General features: G+C 42.2%; 1 long non-coding RNA gene across 1 annotated transcript in view; it reads right to left on the reverse strand.

The window, feature by feature from the left end:
- Positions 1 to 214: 214 nt before the first annotated feature.
- The window catches only part of LOC120996904, a 29,930-nt gene continuing 13,885 nt past the window's right edge, over positions 215 to 16,259 (reverse strand). Inside the window, exons 3-5 of the long non-coding RNA XR_005777972.1 lie at positions 6,978 to 6,982; positions 6,646 to 6,655; positions 215 to 224 (exon numbers count right to left, since the gene is read on the reverse strand). This is a non-coding gene — a long non-coding RNA (uncharacterized LOC120996904). The remainder of the gene's footprint in view (positions 225 to 6,645; positions 6,656 to 6,977; positions 6,983 to 16,259) is intronic.

Genomic DNA, 16,259 nt, shown 5'->3' on the forward strand with positions numbered 1-16,259 from the left:
GGTATTCCATTACTGCCCTCTGCTGCTCACAAAGCCTGGCCAACATGTGGAACGTGGAGTTCCAGCTCGTGCTCATGTCACACAACAGCCGGTGAGCTGGCAATTTCATGCGCTGCTGTAGCGTTGACAGACCGGCTTAAGCTGTCGATGACTTGCAGAAATGTGCACACGCTGCGCACCTTCACCAGTAGCTCAGGCAAATTGGGGTAGGTTTTGAGAAACCGCTGAACCACAAAGTTTAAGACGTGGGCTAAGCATGGGATGTGTCTGAGCTTGCCAAGCTCCAAAGCCACCACCAAGTTACGGCCATCATCAGACACAACCATGCCTGGTTCTAGGTTGAGTGGCGAGAGCCACAGCTTAGTCTGGTCTCTTATCCCCTGCCACAGCTTTGCGGCAGTGTGCTGTTTGTCCCCTAAGCATATCAGCTTCAGCACGGCCTGTTGACACTTCCCCACTGCAGTGCTATACTAGTTCCAGCTACCGACTGATGACTGAATGGTGCTGCACGCGGATAATTCGGAGGTGGAAGTGGAGAATGAAGCGGAGGAGAAGTGGGGGTTGAAGCCACTAACATAGGTGCTGGCGGAAACCCTGATCGATGTAGGGCCCGCAATCCTTGGCGTCGGTAGCACCTGTGCCATCCCAGGGTACAACTCGATCCCGGCCTCCACAACATGGGGACTGTAGCATCCCTGGCTGAATGCACTTGTCCATATGTCCGTGGTTAAGTGGACCTTCCCAGTAACTGCGTTGTTCAGGGCACGTGTGATGTTACGGGATACATGTTGGTGTAAGGCGGGCACGGCACAACTTGAAAAATAGTGGCAGCTGGGGACTACGTAACGCGGGGCGTCCGCTGACTTTATGCTGCGGAAGGCCTTAGTGTCCACAAGCCTAAATGGCAACATTTCCAGGGAAAGTAATTTGGAAAGCTGTGCATTTAGTGCTATGGCCTGTGGGTTGGTGGCTAGGTATTTGCACTTGCGTTCAAATGCCTGGGGTAATGACATTTGTATGCTGCGCTGGGATGTGGTCACTGATTGTGCTTGCGAAGGCACAGGTGCAGGGCGGGAGGCATCTGGGCCTGCACCTTCGACAGGGGACTGGCCAGCAGGTAACACATAGCAAGAGGAGGCATTGGTGTGACCCGCAGACACAAATTGTGGACCAAGGTGTGTAATGATTCCAGCTAGGGGAATTTCCCACACAGGCTGTGTGTGAGGCTGGCTGTGATTGGTAAAAACTCCTGCTATGTGTGAGCCTGGCTGTGATTGGTCTACACTCCTACCCTTGTACTCTTGCGGTTCTGTTTAGTGATGATTGGGCCAAAACAATCCATTCCGTTATAAAGAAGTGGTGGTGATGGGTTTACACGATCTGCTGAAAAATCTGCAATTCTTTGTTCTTCTGTAGGTCTACGTGCCTTTCTGCAGACTACGCATTTTCTTATATACTTTTCTATAACTTTGCTTCCTTTCACTATCCAGTAACCACCTTCTCTCAAACAGCTTTGGGTAAAGCTTCTTCCCTGGTGCAAGGATTTGTTGTGGTAGTAATCAATAATCAATCTTGTGAAGATAGAATTTTGGGGTTTGATTGCTGGATGCTTAAATCTTCTAGGTAACAATGCCTTTTCCAGTCTCCCTCCCACCTTCAGTATACCATCCTGCAGAACAAGATTAAGCTTGTACAAAGGGTGGTTGTTTGGAAGCTTTTTAGGTTCTTGACTAAGTCTCTTCAACTCTTCACTGTAGAATCTCTGTTGAATGAGTCTTATGACTGTTTCTTCAGCTTTCATTCTTTCTTCTACATAAAAAAATTCCTTCTTTCTGATTCCCTTTGCCAAACGTTGAATACGAGCTACTACGTTTATGACCGTATTCCATTTTGAACATCTGGCTAGTCTTTCAAGTATGTCATGGTCAAACTTGGCAGCAGTGTTTAATGTTTGTACGACTTTTACTTCTTGATCACTCATAGACAATTCTGTATAACCTTTACTGGGCGTAATTTCCTTATCCCAAAGGAACTCTGGACCGGTGAACCAGTTTGAATTCTTTAATTCTGTTACATTCAGGCCTCTTGAAGCATGATCTGCTGGGTTATGCTTTGTGTCAATGTGATGCCAATGTTCCAGATTTGTTATTTCCAGAATTTTCTCAACTCTGTTGGCGACAAAGATATGGAATCTTCGAGCTTCGTTGTTTATGTATCCTAGGACAACTTGTGAGTCTGTCCAAAAATATTCTTAATCTATTTTCAATTCCAATTCTTCTCTCAGAAACTTGCTTACTGATGCTAAAACTACGGCTGCTGTCAGTTCAAGTCTTGGTATTGTCTGAATACTGGTAGGTACAACTCTGGCCTTCCCCATAACCAAGGCACAGTGTATCGTTTCTTCTCCTATTACTCTTATGTAGGAGCACTGACCATAACCATAATTACTGGCATCTGAAAAATGATGAAGTTCTATTTTCTTGTACTTTCCGAAATCATAAGGTACAAAACATCTGGGTATCCGAACCTCTCTCAAGTTTTGCAGGTCTCTTATGTAACTCTCCCACCTTGGCCTCAAATTTTCAGGTATGGGCTCATCCCATCCCAACTTCTGTCTGCATAATTCTTGTAGTATTTCTTTTGCTCTGAGGATTACTGGGGCCAAGAATTCCAATGGATCAAATATAGAAGCCACTACGGAAAGAATGGTACGTCTAGTTGCAATTTTCTCTTCAATAGATACTTCAAAGAAGAACTTGTCATTCTCTACATTCCATCCCAATCAAAGTATGTTCTGGACTAGAAGATGATCATAATTGAGATCTACATTCTTCATTGATGATGCACGTTCACAGTCACTGATGGATTCCAGTACCTCTCTGTGGTTTGAGATGATTTAGTTTGATTGCAGATTCTGTGGACTCTAGACTTATAAGACCATCATCTACATAAAAGTTTTTCTTCAGAAAATTTGCTGCTGATGGGCAATCCTTTACATTCTGATTGGCCAGGTACTTCATACCATAATTGGCGCAACCTGGAGACGATGCTGCTCCAAACAAGTGTACTTTCATTCTGTATTCTGCTGGCTCTGTTTCTGTATCTCCGTCCTCCCACCATAGGAACCTCAGGAAGTCTCTATCTTCATTCTTCACATGAAACTGGTGGAACATCTTTTCAATGTCACACATGACCGCTACGGGATACTTTCTGAATCTACAGAGCACTCCAGGCATTGTGTTTGTAAGATCTGGTCCTTTTAGTAGATGATCGTTCAATGCAACACCATTGTAATTTGCTGAGCAATCAAATACTACTCTAATGTTATCTGATTTCTTTGAGTGGTAGACACCTTGATGTGGGATGTACCACACTTCTTCTTTAGGTTGATTGTTAACTTTCTCTGCATGTCCTTCTTCGAGGATGCCTTCCACGAATTTCAAATAATCCTGCTTGAATTTGGGATCTCTTCCCATCTTTTTCTTCAAACATGTAATTCTTGTTAGGGCAAGATTTCTGTTATTTGGCAGACAAGGTCGTTCTCTAAAAGGTAAGGGCATTTCAAGATGATCTGGTTGATTCTGCTGAATACTTTCTTCTAGAGTGTGTACGAACTTTATGTCTTCTTGGGATACACTCTTTTCTTTAGAACTTATGTCTGCAAAGTCAGATTCAAGGATCTTGATTACTTTTGCTGGACTTATAGTTGGTAACTCTTGGACAGATATTCGATGACACAATTCTGTCACCTGTCTTGAGTTTGCGATCTGCTGTTTTCCTCCAACAACACCCCATCTTTGATCAGTTTGAACAGCGTAAGGTTCACCCTTTTCTCCTGTGATTACCTTTCATGGTACCAAGGCTTCGGACAATCGTAGACTATCAACAGTCCAACAACAAACTCCTTCAGAGGGGACATTTCATGAGATATGACAGATAGGTGCTCTCATTCATTGGCTGTTTCATAGGTAGGTATGTGATCTCGATCTAGGGGTATATCGTCTTTTGTATAAGCTGGAGATAGATATAATGTGAAGTTTGAATGAAGTCCTCTAACTCTCAGTCCTTTGACTCTTTGACTGTTTACTAATGTGTCACTCCCCGTCATTGTGGTAAGTTTGAGCTTCACTGGTTTTGTAGCCACTTGTAATTTCTTTGCAGATTTCTTGATCAATGAAGGTGACATCACTCTGGGAATCCATTAGCACATAGGCGTATACCTTCTTGTTCCTCTTTTTAGGATTTGAAATGCAAACTGGTACAACCATTGATATGACGTTGCTTTCTCCTTCCCTCACTCTGCAAGGGAATACCGATACTTTCTTTCCTTCCTCAGTATCTTTAGGTATTGAGGATTTATCCTTCTTTGGACGTTCTTCATGTAGTTCTGTAGAATGGCGTCCTTTGCAAATGCTGCATGTGGCATTTTTCTTACACCCCTTAGTAACATGACCTTTAGTTTTAGGTATCTGGATGTCACGGCCATGGCTATGACCGTGACTCCTCAACCGCATGCGGTTGTCAGCGGTTTAGTTTTATTGTCAATCACAGGTGAGGGCTGTGGTATTTGCCTCACCTGTGGTTGCCGCTGGCAACGGTATGTTGTGGCAGCATAGCACTCTGAGCTGTATTGTGGCAGCTTGCTATGTTGTGCATGCGGTTGCACCTAGCAATCTTTCTGTTAGGTGTGTGTGTATGTATGTCTGTGTACACTCTGTGTTATGTGTGGTGTGCACTTACATCTTCCCCTCATTGGGGTTGCCCGTGGCAACGTTTGGTCGTTGCTTGTACATGTGGTGGCAGTGTCCCGGCCTTCGGGCTGACTCCCTGGACATGAGTGCCACCCATGTCGTTGCCTGCGGCAACAGCCACAGTGTGGGTGTTGTTTGGACACTTCTCCTTTTAATAGTGTGTTTCCCTTCTTTGGTGCTGGAAGGGTTAACTCCCTTCCCAGTGTGTTTGTGTTTCACTGGGTGTGTCCGACTGTGGGGTGTGGCTTCTTGGCCTATATAGCCTCACTGTTTTTCCAGGGCTGCAGGTTGCTTCAGCCATGCTTAGCTGTAGCAGCCTCCTGTGTTTTATACCTGCCAGTGAGAGCCACCCCTGTGGTCATAAACCATAATGTCACATTTAAGTTTATGTCTAGTTATGTGTGATGTCCATTTGATGTTTCCTTGTTATTTTGTGCAACTATGGATCTGGGTCCCTGTGTGGGTATGCGTTGTGATCTGCACCCTGCCAGCACAGGGATCCAGTCAGCAAGGCTGTGGCAGGTAGGTGGAACTCCTTGTTCACCTGCCATATCCATAGAGCTGTTTATGTTCCCCCTTTTCCAGCAGCTTGGGGATGCGTTGTGATCTGCACCCTGCCAGCACAGGGATCCAGTCAGCAAGGCTGTGGCAGGTAGGTGGAACTCCTTGTTCACCTGCCATAACCATAGAGCTGTTTATGTTCCCCCTTTTCCAGCAGCTTGGCCATTGAGACTCCTGCTCCTCCGTGCCTAGGAGGAGTGGGTTGTCTTACCCTGCTCCTTAGCCCAGGGACCGGACGGAGGGTAAGTCAGGGCTCCTAGGTTCCGGCGCATGGGTCCTCCTACCTTTAAGGTCGGCCCATGCAGATAGGAGTTAGGGTCAGGTTAGGGATGCTGTAGGAGGTGACCTGCTCCCTAATCCTGTTATCCTGGCCGAGCAGCCATTACATCATCCGGCATCGCACGGCTGAGGATTTCCCCCATCCTCAGCCGTGACACTGGACCTTTAGCTGCTGTGTTGGTTGCAAAGCTAGTTGCTCTTGCGCGTCTTAAATCTCTCACAGGCCTTTTTTTAAAGGATTTTAAGACATAAGATGATGTTACTGGATTACATGCTATCTGTACTTCTTTATTGATGAACTCAGAGAACGCTTTAAAAATTGGGAAGTCCTTACCTAGATCTAACTGTTCAGTCACATAGAAACATAGAATGTGTTGGCAGATAAGAACCATTTGGCCCATCTAGTCTGCCCAATATACTGAATACTATGAATAGCCCTTGGCCCTATCTTATATGAAGGATTGCCACTTCTGCAGGAAGGCTAGTCCATGCATCCACTACTCTATCAGTAAAGTAATACTTCCTGATATTACTTTTAAACCTTTGCCCCTCTAATTTAAAACTATGTCCTCTTGTAGCAGTTTTTCTTCTTTTAAATATTCTCTCCTCTTTTGCCTTGTTGATTCCCTTTATGTATTTAAAAGTTTCTATTATAGCCCCTCTGTCTCGTCTTTCTTCCAAGCTATACATGTTAAGGTCCTTTAATCTTTCCTGGTAAGTTTTATCCTGCAATCCACATAGCAATTCCATCTAGAAGCCACTTCTTCAGGTAGCTTAGTTAGCATCCTGTGGTTTTCTAGATAATCGTTGAGTACTTCTAGTCCTCGTACATGTGGGATGGCATTGCTGCATGCCTGCAGGAAGTCACTATACTTTTGGAGTTTGAAGTGTTCTTTAGGACCTATTTTAGGCCAGTTATTCAATTTCTCTCTAAAGGCTCTTTGTACTAAGAAAGGATGATCATATCTTGCATTCAATTTTTTCCAAGCTTGCTTGTAGGCTTCTTCGTCTTTTCTATAGAAGTTACCTTCAAGAACTTCCTTGGCTTCTCCACCAACATATCTCTGAAGGTAGAATAACTTGTCAACTGGACTGAAGCAATGATGCTCAATGATCATCTCAAAACTTGCTTTCCACTCTATGAACTTCAGTACGTCTCCCAAAAATACAGTAGGTTTCCGTAATGGGAAGTCTAGCTAGGACTGTTCTCTGTGGTTTTGCTGGGACAATGGTTGTAGCATTCTCCTGAGCATTGCCGTGGCATCTAGGAATAGAATCATCCGGTTCTATTTTCTCACTTAGTTCTGAATTAGGTGAGTCCCTTTCATTTATCTTTTCCAGTAGAGATAGAGGGTAAATTCACACACCTTTTTTCTAACATTAGACTAGGCCTATCTTTATTTTTCTGAGCAGGGATGGAAGGATAATGACTTATTTCCTCACTACAAGCTGAAGATTTTCTTCCATTTTCCTGGGCGTATGAAGGAAAGTAGGAGTCTGTTTCTTCACTTAGTACAGATTTGAACCTTATGACTACTCTGACTCATATCCTCCTCATGTACTCTGAGTCTGGCTTCAATGATCTTAACGTCTTGCTGCCTTTCCAGACTTTTCATCTGTTGGTGGCGCTATGCTTTCTTTTCAGATTCCATTTGATTGCGCTGTGCCTCCATTTCAGCTTCCATCTGATGGCGTTGTGCATCCATTTCAGCTTCCATCTGATGGCGTTGTGCATCCACTTCAGCTTCCTTTTCAGCCATCAGTTGGTGCTGCGCCTCGATGGGAGCCTCCATCTCAATCTCTGCTCTCTTGACAGCAAGTTGTTCAGCTAATTCCTTTCTTTTGGCTGAAGTATTTGAGGACTCTGATATGTGGGTGGCACTTCTGCTAGCGAAGGAAGTCACACTTGAGATTGTGGTACCACCTAAGGACCTAGCATTGTCTCTCATAAAAATCTCATTCATTCTACTTCTTGCTTTAACTTCATCATAGTTTTCTGCAGATGATAATTCTCTCATGAGCTTTACCAAATCTTTAGTGACCGCAGTACATGTGTCCATGTTCCATACAATATCCTAGGAAGGTGTCATAAACGACTGCAGGTTGACATATGCTGCCATAAGCTCTGATTCAGATTCTTCTACAGTCTCTACCATATCATTCAAGTTCCCTTTTATACTTTCTTGCTTTAGCTTTCTACAAATGTCTTTAATGTATGATTTCCACCTATCATTCATCTGGGCAAACTTTTTCTCTTTTAATGCTGATTCTTGCTCCAAATTTTCCAACATCTTTGAGGTCGGTTTTCTGGCACGTGATGAACGTCTTAGTTGATTTGTTTGGGCTATATTAGTTTGAAGCAAGACTAGTGCTGCATTAGACTCTTCTAACTCAGACAGATTCTCTTGCTCTTCCCCCTCTCTATCTTTGTATCATCTAACAGTGGCATGGTAATACTAAGCTCAGACATTTTACTTTAAATGCTATAACAATCAATAATAATAATAAAATGACTTTCACTTTAAATGCAATATTGATAAATGCAGGCAATAAATGAGTTTCAATTTAAATGCAATAGAGTCCTTGTATTACAAACTGTCCTTTGTCTTTTATTCCTGAACACGAAAATGTCACTTTATACCAAAACCTATGTGCAATGATAAGTAATAGGGAAAGCTCTGACCTTATTCTGAAGAGCAGGAACAAATATCAGTCTTAAAGGAGACGTGTCTTTTCTTGATGATGCGATGTTCTGTGCTGACTTGCGATGCTCTGCGATGACTTGCAATGCTCTGCGATGACTTGCAATGCTCTGCGATGATTTGTGATGCTCTGTGATGACTTGCGATGCTCTGTGCAGACTTGCGATGCGCTGGCCTGTATATTCTGCTGCAGGCTTTGGGCCTAGTGGCGGGAAACTAGCTGACTGCAGTACGTGGCCTCTTTGTGAATAGTGGTGCGGGCACTCTAGCTCTGGATTTTGGCCTCCCACAATGCATCTCTTTCTCTCTCTAGGGATCGTAGGAGGGTTGGTGCTCTTTCTCTGACTATTTTGCCTTTGCCATTCTGCCACTTTAAGAGTCGGCTGCAGTTTGACTAATGCACATGTTCTATGGCCTCTATGGTAGCTCCGCTGAGGTGTCTTTTCTTGCTCACTCAGGGAAAAGTTGCTGCGCGGCGGTATATGCTGGCTCTTTACTCTAATGCACTCTTTACTGTGCAAGTTGAGGAGCGCTATCACTTCGCCCTCTGAGGGTAATAGTTCCACTGTGGCAGGCGCAGCACTAAGACGTGCCTTTTGCGCTGTGGCATTAGAAGAATTTTGATATCTCTGACTTTGTCTATTATTCTGTAATTCCTCTAGCGCTGTTCTATAGAAACAATAGGTTTAAAGAGCACACCAAATGCTTGAAATGACTTGCTTATTAACTTCAACTTTTCTTCAGCAGATAGTCCATGTACAAAATACATGTTGAATAAAGTATCACAAATGGTGGTATGCATAAGATGGTGGTTCAACTGTTCAATTTTGTCATTCAACATAAAATGTTGGATATATTTCTCTCTCCAGTATCTGTACTCTAACTTTAAGTTATTTAACCACTTTATGATCTCTCTGAGAGGTATATCTGAGGTTAAAAAAATTGTTCACTTGCTCTACTTGGTTTGCAGTTTGCTCTATACAATTGCTTATGATCTGGTATGAGCAGTTTGCATTTGCATGCAATTTGTTTGATTGTATGGTATTTGGTAAAATTTGAATATTCCAAAAAGATGGATTGCTTAAAAACAAAAAACAAAAAGGTTTTATCATTGAATATGCACTTTAAAAAGGGAAAGGGAGGGAAAATAGCACAATATATAATACAGGGGAAGAAAGCAGTTAAAGGGCCACACTGTGGTTGTGACCCAACAAAACACTGCTCTCTGAATTCCACCCCTGTGTTGGTAACTAAAAAGGTGAACAACAGTCCTATTAGATATGATAGGTCATGTCACCAAAATAGTGTCAACAGTGTGGTTTGCAACACTATAAAAAACGTCCCCCATGCACACAACCCCAATACACAGTGCTTTTGTGTGATCCAAAACACAGGGGGGGGGGTGACTCATGCTGCTACAACACTCACGCTGGTGTCACCAAGTGTTGAGCAGCTGTTGCAAGCCACACAAAGAGAGACTAATCTGCCGGCTGTATTTGGTAGAATTTGCAATTGGTGGAATGTAAGTAAACACATATATAACTGGTTCAGTATACAGTTCTAAACACTATGTTAACAGTAGGAACATTATATAACAGTTTTAAATACCTATTTTGGCCTCTCTGCTTCCATAAAACACAGCTCTTAGTGGAGTGTGTGTCTGTTCAGCTTCTCTCCTCTGGTGTAATGATTCCAGCTAGGGGAATTTCCCACACAGGCTGTGTGTGAGGCTGGCTGTGATTGGTAAAAACTCCTGCTATGTGTGAGGCTGGCTGTGATTGGTCTAGACTCCTGCCCAGCAACAACAGTTTAACTCTATGCTTTCTGTTGTTTCTGCTGTGTCATTGAGCTTACCTCACATTCATATAATGAATCTTAAAGGCATATTATCTTTTCTGCTTCTGTAAACACAATATACAGTTGCAAGAAAAAGTATGTGAACCCTTCGGAATGATATGTATTTCTGCACAAATTGGACATAAAATGTGATCTGATCTTCCTCTAAATCATAACAGTAGACAATCACAGTCTGCTTAAACTAATAACACACAAAGAATTAAATGTTACCATGTTTTTATTGAACACACCATGTAAACATTCACAGTGCAGGTGGAAAAAGTATGTGAACCCCTAGACTAATGACATCTCCAAGAGCTAATTGGAGTGAGGTGTCAGCCAACTGGAGTCCAATCAATGATATGAGATTGGAGGTGTTGGTTACAGCTGCCCTGCCCTATAAAAAACACACACCAGTTCTGGGTTTGCATTTCACAAGAAGCATTGCCTGATGTGAATGATGCCTCGCACAAAAGAACTCTCAGAAGACCTACGATTAAGAATTGTTGACTTGCATAAAGCTGGAAAGGGTTATAAAAGTATCTCCAAAATCCTTGCTGTTCATCAGTCCACGGTAAGACAAATTATCTATAAATGGTTATCTATAAACTGCTGCTACTCTCCCTAGGAGTGGCCGTCCTGTAAAGATGACTGCAAGAGCACAGCACAGACTGCTCAATGAGGTGAAGAAGATTTCTAGAGTGTCAGCTAAAGACTTACAAAAGTCTCTGGCATATGCTAACATCCCTGTTAGCGAATCTACGATACGTAAAACACTAAACAAGAATGGATTTCATGGGAGGATACCACAGAGGAAGCCACTGCTGTCCAAAAAAAACATTGCTACACGTTTACAGTTTGCACAAGAGCACCTGGATGTTGCACAGCAGTACTGGCAAATCATTCTGTGGACAGATGAAACAGAAGTTGAGTTGTTTGGAAGAAACACACAACACTATGTGTGGAGAAAAAGAGGCACAGCACACCAAGTTTATCAAGACATTTTGCAGGAGAACTTAAGGCCATCTGTCCACCAGCTGAAGCTCAACAGAAGATGGGTGTTGCAACAGGACAACGACCCAAAGCATAGAAGTAAATCAACAACAGAATGGCTTAAACAGAAGAAAATACGCCTTCTGGAGTGGCCCAGTCAGGGACCTGACCTCAACCCGAATGAGGTGCTGTGGCATGACCTCAAGAAAGCGATTCACACCAGACATCCCAAGAATATTGCTGAACTGAAACAGTTCTGTAAAGAGGAATGGTCAAGAATTACTCCTGACCGTTGTGCACGTCTGATCTGCAACTACAGGAAACGTTTGGTTGAAGTTATTGCTGCCAAAGGAGGTTCAACCAGTTATTAAATCCAAGGGTTCACATACTTTTTCCACCTGCACTGTGAATGTTTACATGGTGTGCTCAATAAAAACATGGTAACATTAAATTCTTTGAGTGTTATTAGTTTAAACAGACTGTGAGTGTCTATTGTTGTGACTTAGATGAAGATCAGATCACATTTTATGACCAATTTGTGCAGTAATCCATATCATTCCAAAGGGTTCACATACTTTTTATTGCAACTGTATAACAGTTTTATGACATCCAAACATGAAGTCACTGTAAATATCTCTGCTTTTGTCTTTAACACATAAACATAGGAACTGTATTAAGGTTATTGGCAGGTCTAGCTGTATAAACACACAAGCTATATTGGCAACCTAGGACAGGTCTTAGCTGGCCAGCTACAAGGCGTTCAGCCCACCTATTACGGTGCTTTAATGCCATGTTGTGGATCATGCTGGTGGTGGTGAGGTTGCTAGTGTTCACGCCCCTGCTCATTTTTGTATGGCACAGGTTGCAAAGTACAATTCTTTTGTTGTTCGCACTTTCCTCAAAAAAGCGCCAGACTGCGGAACACCTACCCCTTGGCAAGGGACATTTCCGCAAGGGGGTGCTCCGGGGAACAGTTGCCGGCCTGTTTGGTGTTGCCCGCCTTCTCACTTTTGCCACCCCACTGCCTCTGCCAGCCAGTTGCGGTGCAGCAGATCCCTCCGCCTCTGTACTGCTGTCCTTGCTCGGCTTTCCACCTTCCCAAGTTTGGTCAGTGACTTCATCGTCCATCGCCTCCTCTTCCTCACTATGCTCATCCTCCTGACTTGTTGACCTAACCACTACCTCAGTGATTGACAACTGTGTCACATCCTCTTCCTCAATCTCTTAAGACAGTAAATGCCGTTAAGTTATTGGCAACTGTGTCTCATTATCATCCACCTCATTAAACAGTAATTGCCTTTCCCCCCCGTCATCTTCTTGTGATTGTGGATGGTCAAGAGTTTAAGAATCAGGGCACAAGATCTGTCCCTCTTCAAGCATGCTTGACAAGAGGGCCAAATCAAGTAATGGTAATCAATTTGAAAAGAGCTCCTCGGAATATCCGAGTGTGAGATCACTTGTTTGCACAGACTCTCCATGGTGGGAGAATAGAGGATCAGGGTGAGAATTGGGTAGAGCAGACTCTTGGCTACTGAGAATGGACTTGGTGGAAGACAGGGTGGTGCTTAACCGACTTGAAGCATTATCTGCTGCAATCCAACCGACCACCTGTTGTCACTGGTCTGACTTCAAGAGTGGTGTCCTGTGCCGCCCTGCAACCTGGGACATAAAGCTAGGTATAGTGGATGATTCGTTTTCTTGTGCTCTGGCAGCAGGCACAGTTTCCCTGCCACGGCCTCTGCGTACACCATCAGCATCACGGCCACTGCCCCGTCCATTACAGCTCGCCTTCTTCATATTAAATGTTAAATATGACTGAAAGTCTGTCACATGTACAGTAGTGTAGGATTTGGAAGTGTATGCGAAAACAAATGTAAAAAAGTATTTGGGATGTGGAAACGTCACACAGGAGAGATAATGTCAATGCTGTCACCAGCAGCTAATGAAAAATTACAGGGTATGTCACAGGTATTTGGGATGAGGAAAGGTTATACAGGAGAAGTACCACTGGTAATATCACGGTACGCAGCGTCTACGCAAAAAAGTACATTGTATGTCACAGATACATTTTTTGAGCACACACGTTACACTGCAGATGTGGCCCTGGTAATGTCACTGTCAGAAGCTGATACCTTGTATTGAAAAAGTACACTTGATGTCACTGATATTTTTTGGATGTTCACACTTTACACAGGAGATGTGGTGCAGCTAATGTCACTGTCCACAGCGGACACCGTCTACGGAAAAAGGACACTGTATGTCACAGATATTTTTTTGATGCGCACACTTTACACAGGAGATGGCGCAGCTAATGTCACTGTCAGCAGCGGAGACGTCTACGGAAAAAGTACACTGGATGTCAAATATTTTTTGGATGCGCACACTTTATACAGGAGATGTGGCGCAGCTAATGTCACTGTCCACAGCGGACACCGTCTATGGAAAAAGGACACTGTATGTCACAGATATATTTGGGATGCGCACACTTTACACAGGAGATGCAGCGCAGCTAATGTCACAGTCCGCAGCGGACACCGTCTATCGAAAAAGGACACTGGATGTCAGATTTGTTTTGATGCGCACACTTTACACTGGAAATTTGGCGCAGCTAATGTCTCTGTCCGCAGCAAACACCGTCTACAGAAAAAATACACTGTATGTCACAGATATTTTTTGGATGTGCACACTTTACACCCAACATGGATATGGCATTACAGTGAGGGTGGTACTTACCCGCACATTTGTTGGCTGTGTAGCAGCCAAGAAACGTGCGGGGCGGAGACTCGAGCATTGCGCCTGATCACATGCAGTATTCGGCTGAATACCGCCATGTGCCGAGCTTCCAGATGCTCGAGCCAAACAGGTGTTCGGCCAAGCATGCTCAATCATCACTAGAAACTACATCCACATAGGAATTTCTCAAGGGTGTAGTGAGTGCATTGACCCAACAGGTGTTTCATAGAATTTAAAGACACTTGGCTATGAAAATAAAAATTTTAATTTCCAATAAATTACAATAACATTTGCAATAAAATGTTGCTTTAGCCCCAAAATAAATTTTCACAAAGGGTAACAGGAGAAAAAACACCCCACACTTTTGTAAGCATTTTTTTTTTAATACAAAAACATCCCACATGTGGTCATAAACTGTTGTATAGGCACACAGCAGAGGCCCTGAGGTACCTCTGCAGTGGAATCCCCCCAAAAGTGACCTTATTTTCAAAACTACTCCATTAAATTATTAAGGGGTGTAGTGAGTGCTTTTTTCCAATAAAATTTTGCTTTAGCCCTACATTTTTCCTTTTTTACAGGGGGTAACAGGAGAAAAAGCACCACAAAAATGGTTACACATTTTCCCCTGAATATGGCAACACTCCATACAGTATGTCATCATAAACTGTTATTTGGGCTCAGAAAGGAAGAAGCACTATTTGGCTTTTGGAGGACAGATTTGGCTGGAATGGTTCTCAGCTGCCATGTCACATTTGCAGAGCTCCTGAAGTACCAATACAGTATACCCAATTTTGGAAACTACACCCTTTAAGAAATTCACCTAGGGATATAATGGTTGACTTGACCACAGAGGAGCTTCAAATAATTTTTTTTATGATTGTGACATGAAAAACAAAGTAGTGACCCCATTTTAGAAACCACAACCCTCACAGAATTTGAAAAGGGGTTGTTGTGAGCATTTTAATCTCCCGATGTGATAGTATAGAGAGCGTTCTGTTAGTTAAATAATGACGATAATTCGGTAATGCAGTATGATACACACTTTTTAATCAGGTCGCTCACAAGTTCTCTGTATAAAGCAGCAAATAGAGATTTATACAGAGAACTCGTGAGCGACCGGATTAAACAGTGTTTATCATACTGCATTACTAAATTATCGCCATTATTTAACTAACAGGACGCTCTCTAAACTATCACGGGAGATTTTATATACTGCTATACTGTATATACCATTGCAGTAACTCTACCATCAGGGCAGCTCATTCTGATCGATATATCAACAATCCCAAAATATTGTATATATGACAGTATAACATCTGCAACAGAATTGGACATTCTTCTTCTTTTTATGTTTATATTATTTAAATTTTTAACTTTTAATTTTGTAAGTTGATCAACTTATATATTTTTATTATAATTGAATGTGGAAAGTATATTATATCTATATCTATATTCAAATAAATAGATTTTATTAGCCACGCAATAGAGACATTTATCTATATGCCTAAAAATTGGAGTGCCCCCCAAATTTTCTATTCCTCCATTATTTTACATTTACTGTGACTACAGGTGAGTCGTGGGGTGAGCACCAAACCATTGGATCTTGAGTGAGTTAAGCCACTGTTACTTCTTTGAAGCTGAAGGGGGCCATAGGAGACAGCACAGTTTAGTTTGCATCAATCCCTGTGTAGGGCACAGAGATATCTAATTGAACAGTGTCTTTATTATTTAATAGATGAGTAATTCTATTAGGCCTTGATTCTCAAATTGGGGTGAATAAGTTGTCTAGTTCTAATGTTATTGGGAGTGTCCACCTTGTTTACAAGATAAGCAATTTTATTATGCCTTGATTCTCAAATTGGGGTGAATAGCTGATTTAACAAGCTTCGTGACGAATACATTTTTTGAAAATAACTAATGAAAGGTATTTGGGAATAAATTTATAATAAAGTAATATTTAAGTATTTTCATTTTCTTAATTCCCAGCTTTTTTTAAGTTTTGATACTTTTACACAATTAAAACATAAAAAAAAATAAAAAATCATGTTTTTGTGCTGCCATTTTCTAGGAGCCATATTTTTTTTATTTTTGTCTTACAATTGTCTTGTGTAAGAGTTCATTTGTTGCAGGATGAGTTCATGTTTCCATTGGCACATAGGATTTTTGACTGCTTGATATGTTTTTTGCAAGGTAAGGTGAGCAAAAAGTTGATGTTCTGGCATAGTTGTTATTTATAAAATTTTCTGGTGATATATGTCTATTTTTTAAATCATATTTTTCAATTGCCATTTTATGAGAGTCATATATACCCTATTTTTCACCCTATAAGACGCACCAGCCCATAAGACGCACCTAGGTTTTAGAGAAGGACAAAATAAATAAATAATTTTCATAAGACCTTAGA

This window comes from Bufo bufo, chromosome 4 (assembly GCF_905171765.1).
Source record: "Bufo bufo chromosome 4, aBufBuf1.1, whole genome shotgun sequence".
Classification (NCBI taxonomy): domain Eukaryota; kingdom Metazoa; phylum Chordata; class Amphibia; order Anura; family Bufonidae; genus Bufo; species Bufo bufo.